This window comes from Canis lupus, chromosome 1 (assembly GCF_003254725.2).
Source record: "Canis lupus dingo isolate Sandy chromosome 1, ASM325472v2, whole genome shotgun sequence".
Taxonomy (NCBI): Eukaryota; Metazoa; Chordata; class Mammalia; order Carnivora; family Canidae; genus Canis; species Canis lupus.
In genome coordinates this window covers 28617934-28628546 of record NC_064243.1, presented here as the reverse complement: position 1 = coordinate 28628546, position 10613 = coordinate 28617934, and the positions used below count along the sequence as shown (strand labels likewise).

The window sequence follows — 10613 nt, the reverse complement described above, 5'->3', positions numbered from 1 at the left end:
AATTGTGGAGGAAACATTTAAGTTGGTTTTGAATGACTTAATGGTTTTCTGATTATGAATCCATTTATATACATGCGCTTAGCTGCAAAAGATCAATGAATAATTATACATCCTTTTACTCTAGGTAGGATGGGGTCAAATGTATCTTTGGTGTAACAGAAACCTTATGTACTATTTGTATATTCAATCCCATTAAGGAGAGCACCATCCAATTTTTACTCTAGTAATGTAACTTTGTATGATACACTCATCTCATTTTTATTTGAAATGCATTATTTCTTACTAACTCATCCACTTTAACAAGTTTATTTATTCTTAAGTGTTTCCTCAGTGAGACCTCTGCCCCCAGCCCTTACACTCAAAACTGGATCCAATACAGGGAGAAGAATCTTTAGTTATTAATATAATTTCTACTGGTTTCCTTGTACAGGAGATTATTGAAGAGGTAGTTTAAGGATAGACCCTAGGTCCCTCTTAGATTTCTAGTTGTTTTTCTGGCTGTTCTTTATTACTTTGCTTACTCGAGGTAATTATAGTCCTCCTCCTATGTCTATCTGGATAGACTCAAATTTTTACAAGGGCTGGTCCATGCACACTTGACCCATTAAGGAAAGAAAGCATTCTTTTTATTACCACTAGTGCTTGTCTTGTGAGAGATAGGAAACTCAATGTTAAACTTGAAATCTGGAACTTCATATTGGTCACTTTGTTAATCTGCCCAAATTTTGAGGTTCAATCTGCCTTAATGCTCACTATTAATTCAACTCACCAGTTGACCATAAGTCCTTCAATAATAGCCCACAGGAATTCCCTCATAGACACAACTTTCTGGCTTGTTTGTAAATTATACAAGGCCTCCACATGGAAATGGTTGGGAATGTCAACAGACATACTCTTTTTTACCTAAATTGAGGAGGGAAAAAGGCTGCTTCTGTGCTAGTTTGTAACAGTCTTGTTTCCATTTCAACTATATCATTGCATCTCAATCCTGGCTACATATTAGAGTCACCTGGGAAACTCTCAAAACTATCAGTGCTTGAGCCCCATCCTAGATTCATGGAGAGGGGGAGGAGGGGTGTGAGGCTGGAGTATCTGAGCTTTAAAAAATCTTCCCAGGTGATTCTAAAGATTAGCCAGGATTTAAAACCACTGAGCTTTAGAGCAAGAAGATATACAATCCTCTGAAAGATGATAAAGTTGATATTTTCAACTCTACTGTGGCATGCTGAGATGTTAACTAAGACTAGATTTTTAATGTCTACTTTCAGAGTCAGATACAGCATAGCCTCCACCTCCCTCCAACCAAGCATGAATCCATTAGAGTTTCCTCTTATGTCACCTACTGAAATATGACCTGGCCAATGCATCTGGAACTGACCAAACTCTGGGAGGAGAGAGGGAGCTCAGCTAATGATGATGATGGAAAAGGTAACTGAGTATGAATGACAGGAGCGTCTGGAACCATAACTGGTTTCACAACTCACTGTGTGACATTGGGCAAGTCATCGAATCTTCTCAGATCCATTTTTTCCAGTCAAGCAAATAAAAGGTAATAATCTCACACCTATGTCACAAGGCTATTGGGAGTGTCACATGAGATTGTGTACTTGAAAGCACTTTATAAACTTTTAAAGTTCACACTTCATAGAAGAGAGTATTGCCACTTGTGTAACTGTTATTTCAAAGTATCTTAAACGTGTTCTTTCCATGGACTAAACACTAGAAAATACCTGTAATTTAATATCTGTAGATGAAACACAAATAGATATGTAGCTAATATTTTGTATCATATTTTCCTTCATTTGTTATTATTTATCCAGATGATAAACCATCTATGAAATCTAGCTACAGGGAATAATTAAGTAAAAAGGAAATATGACCTGTTTAAAAACTAGAACAGAGAAAACCTGAAATATTATCACAAATGTTATTAAATGTTTACTGCCCATGACTATATGTTAGGTATTGTGCAATCCAGGCTTAATATGAACTTTAAAAGATTATAAACTAAAAAATAATCTGAAGTGCAAATAAATGATATATATTTGAAAACAAAAATGAACAGAACTCTAGTGAAATGGAACTAAGAGACTGCTCTGGTTAAAATTTCTAGGCTAACATTTGTTGGAAGGAATTGAGAGATAGCCACCTTCAATTTTTTTTTTTAATTTTTATTTTATTTATTTATTTTTTAATTTTTATTTATTTATGATAGTCACACAGGGAGAGAGAGAGGCAGAGACACAGGCAGAGGGAGAAGCAGGCTCCAGGCACCGGGAGCCCGACGTGGGATTCGATCCCGGGTCTCCAGGATCGCGCCCTGGGCCAAAGGCAGGCGCCAAACCGCTGCGCCACCCAGGGATCCCCCACCTTCAATTTTTGCTTAAATTTGTCATAGTTATGATGATGAATAAACTATAGACTATGCTGGCATTTTTTTTTATGCTGGCATTTTGATTAACAAATTCTTTGGCAAACTCATTGCCAAATTTCACAAATTCTTTGTGAATTAACAACAACTACCAAAACAAACTAGAAATCCTCAAGAATCACATGAAAGAGAGCAGCTTGATTTTGTAGCTATAGGGAAAAAAATCTATTCTCATGAAGGTCTTCTCAAGGAATATGCGTGTTGAAGGTACCTCAAGGCATGGTTGTAGTTGTAGTCTCAAAAGTTCACAGCCTCTTTTTTCTTATAATTTCTGGCCACCCCCATCTTTGGAACCACTCAGCTGCTATTCTCTTGCCTGTCATCACACTTGGAAGTTGATTTGTTATGCACAACTAAAAAGCATTCATGGAAAATATTATCTCAATCTGGAGTTGTTTTAATCTATTATTATAGTACATAATATTACTAGTATATTGTCAATATATTACCAGCATATTAAGACATAAAAATATTGATCTCATTGTGGATCCAAAGGCTTTTCTCCTAGCTGAAGGAATTTCAGGGGTGAGCAAGCAGGAAGTGAGTAGCCACTTGGGGACAATTTGGTTGCGCTTGTGAATAGGAGTGTAGGGAGCAGAAGAGTAGGGCATCGAAGTAGAGAGCAGTGAAGAAGGACTCTTAATTTCCTTTTTTTCTTTTTCTTTTAAATATTTTATTTATTTATTTGAGAGAGAGAGAGAGAGAGAGAGAGAGAGAGAGAGACAAGGAGATAGCAAGAGAGACCATGAGCAGGGAGGAGAGGGAGAAGCAGGAGACTGACACTGGGCTTGATCCCAGGACCTGAGCTGAATGAAGGCAGACACTTAACTGACTGAGCCACCCAGGCACCCTTAATTTCTTCATGTCTAACCTCAACTCCTGGCCAGCCAGATGCTACTGCCCAGGTTGTAGGAGGCCTTGTCTCAAGAGCTGTTTGGAGTAGAGGGGAACAGAGAGCCTCTAAAGCCCTCACCACAGGTTTCCAAGGGAACTCAAAGCTCATGGTTCTCAAAATTTAATGTAAATCAGAATCACAAGGAGCAATGCTAGAACAGATTACAGTTCCAGAGTTTCTGATTTGATAGGTCCTGTCTTGAGCCAGAGAATTTGCATTTCTAACAAATTCTTAAGTAATACTGAAGGAAAACAATTGGAGAACCATTGCTTTAGACTTACCTTCTGTGCAAATGATGCCAAATATCCTGATGAAAAACTAAGGTTCCCTATTTCCTAGGTCAGTTTTTTCCAGAGTAAATTCTCTACCTTTGTGTAATGAAACTGTACATTCCATTCTCTCATCTCAAGGCATCCAAGTTTACTTTTTTTAAATTTCCGCTGTTTTTCAGACCATGACCATAGTCTGCAGCAATGAACTCCTTATATAATCCACATTATTTATGCTTGCTTTATACAACCTTTGTGTCTGATCCATAAGGATTTCATCAAAGCAAAATTTCTATTAATGGAATTAGTTAGTAAATCTCCCCCTAAGTCTAGAACCTTACTGACTGAACTTTTTAGAAGAGGCAAAAACAATATTCAAATCTAATTTGAACTTGACATCTTTTTAAATATCTGTTGCTCATGCAATAATGAAGGAGCAAACAGGAGGAGGAAAAAAAGAAACCAGAGGCCCTGGGTGATACATCAAGTAGTTAGTTTAACTCTTGAGAAATCAACATGGTCCATGGTAATTGAAGCAACTCTCTTGTTGAGAGTTTATTGACATTTTCATATAGCTCATCAATAGAATAATTAGCTCTCTAAAAATAATGTTTTATTAATTTGATTTTTATTGAGAACCTCTTGGTGGCAGGCACCATTAAGGGCAAGAAAGAATACAGTGGTGGATAAGATAGGTATTGTTCTGCCTTCATTATCTCAAGTTCTAGTAAGTATAGTCAATTGTTAAAATCACATGGATTTTACCAGGTTCTTCTGATTGATATCCATTAGGTGGGTTGGATTTTTCAGTTGGTTTAATTAAACAAGACTGAATATTTCAGAAGACAGAGCGAATTAATCTGAAACAGGTATCTTTGTTAGAAGACATGAATCTTAAAAAAAGGAAGTGAATATTACATATTTCTGACATAAAAAAGGAGAGACAGAGTGCTTTATTCTAGAATGCTGACTATATTAAAGCAAGTGAGATTATGTAAAGGATACATTTCCTTAGTAATGGCGGATAACTGACTGAGACCAATCTTGTTTTAGATTAACTAAAATTAATTTTTCTTGCAACAGGCTTAGTAACTATTTATAGGTCACAAACATCTGTAAGTCTGTCCTTTCCATAGGAAATGTACAGTCTAACCAGCCTTGTGTCCCAGGGATAAATCCTACTTGGTCATGGTGAATAATTTTCTTAATGTACTGTTGGATCCTATTGGCCTATGAAATAAACAAAAAGTAGCCCTTAAAATAAACAACATAAAGTAATAATGACAACAAAACTCTTGGCTCATAATTCTCTTAAGGTGAGATTTCCTAATTATAAGCCAACTGTTAGGTTTATAATTCTCTTTAGGCACTTGAACAGAACATTCTATTTCCTTTAATACTTTATCCTAAATACATCTCTAACGAAGAACACATTTTGGGTACCCTTTTCTACCCTTTATTTAACCCCAGATAATATTGTGTGTTACTTTGGCCTTTAAATTCTTTCTCCTGTTCCTATATGAATCATTTAAAGACTAATTATCATTAGTCAAAGCGTCTAAGAGTCAGAATGGACTGTGAAGAGATTTGGTCCCAAGTTCTGCCGAATTCAGACATTCCATTAGAACATTCTCGAAAGAAGACTGTTGGTCTGAAATGAGTTCAGTGCTGAAGATGTTACCACTTTATAATTTGGGACAGCTCTCTTTCTTAGGAGGTTCTGCCTTATGTTTTCCTAAAATCTACTTCCTTCTATCCTCCACTTATTTCACACTCTGAAACTACAAAGAAGTCAAAAAGTACTTGTCGGTGAGGTCCTCCCTTAGTTTTCCCTTCTTAATTTCAAGGAATTCTGGTTCCCTCAACTCTGGTTCTTCAACTCAAAGGTTCCTAAGACTTTGACTTGTTAATTTCTTTCTTCTAGATACAGTCTTGCTTTCCATTATTCCACATGATCTATCATACTTAGATTGGACATAATACAGGGAATAGTACCTCTTGGGATTTTGTGAAAATTCATAACTGTAATATGCATGGGTCATGGGCTGATTGTTTGGGTCCTGCCCCAATTCATACCTCAGTGTGATGGTATTTGGAGATGGGATCTTTGAGAGGTAATTAGGTTAGATGAGGTCATGGGGGAGGGGGGGAGGCTCTCATAAATTGTTGCCCTAACAAAAAGAGACACCACAGAGCTTGCTCTCTCTTCCTTTCTGCATAGCCGAGAGGTCTGTGCAAGGTGGCCTTCTGCAAGCAGGGGTATCTTCAGCAAACAGGCCCTCACCAGAACCCAACCACACTGGCACCATGATCTTACATGTTCAGTCTCCAAAACAAAAAATAAATTTCTGTTGTTTAAGCCACTTAACCCACAATTTTTCATTATGCAGCCTGAGCAGACTAGACAGCATGAATGGAGTTAATAAAAGGAGGAAAATATAATTTTGAATATTTGATATAATCATTGTGGATTTTAAAAATATACAAATACCTTGAAAATCTACTGGCTTAATGAATTTTCACTTTTTAAGATTATAAGACTTAAAATTGGAATTTTATGTGAAAAAAATCAATATCTTAGTTAAGCAAGAATTTCTATGACTGTAAATATAGGTTGCTTTGATATATAGTGTTTGCCTCCATTTTATCATTTAAATAAGGATCACGGTGTTATTTGGGGGAAAGTTATAGTTACTTGTGAAGATAATTTACTGTGGATTAAAAATATAGTTTTCTTTTTTTTTTTTTTTTAATTTTTATTTATTCATGATAGTCACAGAGAGACAGAGAGAGAGAGAGGCAGAGACATAGGCAGAGGGAGAAGCAGGCTCCATGCACCGGGAGCCTGATGTGGGATTCGATCCCGGGTCTCCAGGATCGCGCCCTGGGCCAAAGGCAGGCGCCAAACCGCTGCGCCACCCAGGGATCCCCTAAAAATATAGTTTTCAAGTTATTAGGTCTACACATAACCTCCTTCAATTATTTAGAGCAGAAAGTTTACAGGATTAACATAGTTTTCTCCTAGGAGAAGTTTCAAGAGGATTTCAAGAGTTCAATATTGTACAAACGATCTCATTTCTTTTCTCTCTTCTTGTGTTCTAGGTATAACAAAATTTTATGTAAGATGGGGCTGATCATTTAATCTCCTCCCCTAAAATGGTGTGACCAATCTCATCAGATTCTTGGTCTGATATAGACTGGAGCTTAGGAAGAAAAAAAAAATAGACTCTCCTAATAATTAGAACTTTGGTAAATAATATAAAACATATTTTACTGGAACATCAACATTCAGAATTTGTTTCCTTCATAATATCCTTTTCTGAAAAGAGCTTCTCCAAGAAAGTGACAGTAATGCAGACTTATCATATAAAGGAGATCAGCAGGTAAAGAGCTGTAATTGTATTGTTGTCCTTTCTCAATCCTGTGTTCTTCAGATCTGGCAGATGGAGCTGTCCAGGTCATAGTTAGCATTGAAATGTGAACATGTTGCTGTGAGCCATCAAGTGAGGATGCCCACACTGAAAACATAACTATATTTTAACTTAACCACTAATCTGTTCCTGTTCTGTAAGCAAAGCTTGATTTTCTTTTGTATCCAGTTTATAAAAAGCTTGCTTAGCTAGGTGGCTGTTACGCTTTCATAAGTGTTTTCCCTTAAGTAAACAATATTAATAAGTTGTTCTTAAGTCCACCATTTTGCAATGCTCAGGAACAACATTTTCGTTTGTTTAGACATTTTCACACAATGCATTGAGAGTAGAGGGCTCAAAGGAAAATGTCATCTCCACAGTTACTGAAATTACTCTCATTTTAGAAATATTTTGGTAAACAAGTCAAGGCAGCTCCTGCTGTCATCAACCCACCTTATCTGCCTATACTTGAAGAAAGTTAGGTTTGTGTGTTTTACAGAATGTGAGAGCTGCAGCGAATACGGGCAGACACTGAACAGAGCTTTGATGCTTGGGTCTCTGGTGAGCAGTATGGGGACCTTCTATAAAACACAGAGCTAAAAATCCCTGCTAGAGCAGTAGCTACGTTATAATTGGATCCCAGGAGTTTTATTAGCAGTGGGATGGAAGGGGAGTTGAGAGCATCATCTGGGTGTCTGAGCAACGAGTCTCCCAAACACCCTGGCTGTAGGGGATCTGAAGATGGAAAAACTGTTCTCAAGGGCTCAGTGGCTCCTGTACACTGCTCAGGACTACCATGGCCAGTGCTTCTCTAAGGCATAACTTTGCCAGTGCATCGAGGAGCTTCCAGTTGCTCTGAATATGAAATTCTTGGAATTAAGTCCAGCTTGAGCTAGCTAAGAGATAACTGGCCCCATTTTCCCTATAGTCCAAATCCTCCCAGGGAACAGAAATACTTTTGGGTACTCTAAACTATGTTTACCTGTCTTATCTTTTGTGTGTATGCAAGAAATATGGTTAAAGGAACTAAGGTTGTCCACAGTAGCTTTAGTTTTGATTTTAATGCAGCAACTTTGCTAGCATGGAGTCTATGTCCAAGGAAATCATTCCCTTTTAAGCTGAGAAAGATAATCTTTGGGCTAATCTTCCTGCTGCTCCCCAGTCCCCTTCCCTATCTATTTTCATTTCTCTACCTATCTAGAAAAAAATGATGCAAAACTTTGGGCCCCCCAGACAAGTGACATTTCTGGTATAGTCTGAAGACCTCTAGTCATCTCATCCCATCCAACCACAGAAAGCTACAACCTAGGAGTCCACTAGCTCGGTTCAGCTCAGCTACAAGGTGGATGGCATTACAGGGCAGTGCGGCTGAATAGGGGAAATAGAGCTATTTGGCGAGTTTTGTTCTTTTCCCAGTGGGTTTTCCCCTGAATTTATGGAAAATACAGTAACATGACACTTTCCTTCCTTTCTAGAGAGTCAAGGAGAAAGGAATGCAAATAGTCAAAGTATAAAGTCTGGTGCTTAAACAGGGTTAGCCTGGTAGCAAAAAGAGGGGAAAAGGATGGTAGTGCCCATTTCGCTTATGCAAGGTTTTAATTTCATGCCATTACTTATGGGGATGGCAGAGATTCTAGAAAGTTCTCCAAATTTCCTCCCAGCCTCTCTCCCATGTAACCCTTGCATTTTTGTTTGTTTATTTGTGTTCTCTTTTCCTTGGGACTGATGAAGACTGAGTGGAGCTGGGAAGAAGGTATCAAAGATGTGTAGTGCCAGCATTAGTGGCTTTGAGCTCTTCTCAAGTGCATACTCTGTATATATATCTCCCACGTGATCTCAGTGTATCCCTACAGTGACTATTTCCACAACTGTAGGTGAGGAACCTAGCATGGTACAGATAAGGAACTTTTGTTTTCAGAATTCAAGTTCATGTCTGATTCTAGAACCCAGGTCTATAACTACCACAATAAAGAATCATCTTTACTCTTTTCGTTTTTCTCATATTAAGCCCCAGTCTAAATTTTATTTTCTGTATGAAAATTCAATATATTTGTGAGCCTGGAATAGCCCTGGATTGGATCTGTATAAAAGCCACCACATGCCATGTGGGATACCACTGGTCAGTCATCCAATTTACCCCTTCAATTAGAAAATTAAACATTTGTCAACCAATTTCTGTGGTTAGGGGAAATAAACTGCTCAAACTGAAAATGTCTATATCAAATTAGAGAAAAATATTTTGAAAGATTAATGGAAATATGGTATGAGAGGTTCTAAGCTAGCAGAAACCAGGCACTATCATTCCTGACTGTGTGCTGTGTGTTAGCATCTGCATGACATTAGCTTTTAAAAAAAATTGGGAGACTACAATTTACTTTAGGTCCTCTGATGAGTAACCTTGATGTCTTAGGCAGGGACTCCAATATGCGTCACTTCTTACCTCAAGATGACTGTTTCATCAACAATCCTGGCTGATGAAAAATCTTCCTGCAATTGTTGTATTTTTACTCAAAGCATGCCTCTTTCCCCTATTCCAGCTGGTCTAATAGGTGGATGAAAGAATTGCCAAAAAACACACTGCAGGAGCATCTGGTTCTGAAGAAAAATACATCAGCCTTATTGGCTTCATTTCTTATTCCTTTAGAATTTGTACTATATTGAGAAAGACAGCTTTGCAAGAAGTTGCTAATGATGGGAGTAAATGCTCCTGGCTTGGCATGCAAGAACATACGTATGGGAAATGAGGAACTCTGAGTAAACATAGAGCCTTGCTGGCAGCAACCACCATCTTCCAAGGTTTTTAGGTCCCTGGGTGCAAAAGGCAACACCCTCCCTGCAGCATTTTCCAATGGATTCTAGGTGTTTATATATAAGACCAATTCATTTTTATCTTTAAGAATCGATGAAATCTCACATAGTCTGCAGAGAATCTCTTATTTAGGCAGGCTGAGAGAAATGCCTATAGGATATTTCAGAACTATTTTTATTAAAATGCTCAGATATGAGACAGGAAAAAGAAAACAATTCCCATTTAGAAAGGTTTCATGTTATGACCAACTCGTTTAACCTTGGATTAAAAAGAGAAATTATTTATAGGCTTTAAGACAAATTCAGTAATTAGTTAGGACACTTCCAAAACCCTACATTGACTCAGAATTCAGGTGCGCAGCATTGCCCTGCCCTACTCATCTGCGGACTACTTGCTTATATAATGTAGGTAGTTTTTTTATGAAAATGCTCTGCTGATATCATTCACAGCAAAATACAATTTCTAACATAAAAAATAGATTTTGCATAAATAACCTGGATAACCTAGCTGGGATATAGCCAGATCTCTTTGGTTACTACTAATGGCTCTGAAGCTGCTTCAGACCACAGTACGTATTGATGGACCAGCAATAGCCCAGCATGACCACCAAAATCCATGGATTCTGTAGTCTCCAACTGAAGTTTGTGCACTTTTTTTTTTAAAAAAAGATTTTATTTATTTATTCATGAGACACACAGAGAGAGAAGCAGAGACATAGGCAGAGGGAGAAGCAGGATCCCTGTGAGGAGCCCAATGTGGGACTCAGTCCCAGGACCTGGGATCACACCCTGAGCCAAAG

General features: G+C 37.8%; 1 protein-coding gene across 2 annotated transcripts in view; it reads right to left on the bottom strand.

Annotated features, from left to right (window-relative positions):
- PDE7B (phosphodiesterase 7B) overlaps nucleotides 1-10613 on the bottom strand; it is a 309365-nt gene that overhangs the window by 171670 nt on the left and 127082 nt on the right. The window lies entirely within an intron of this gene.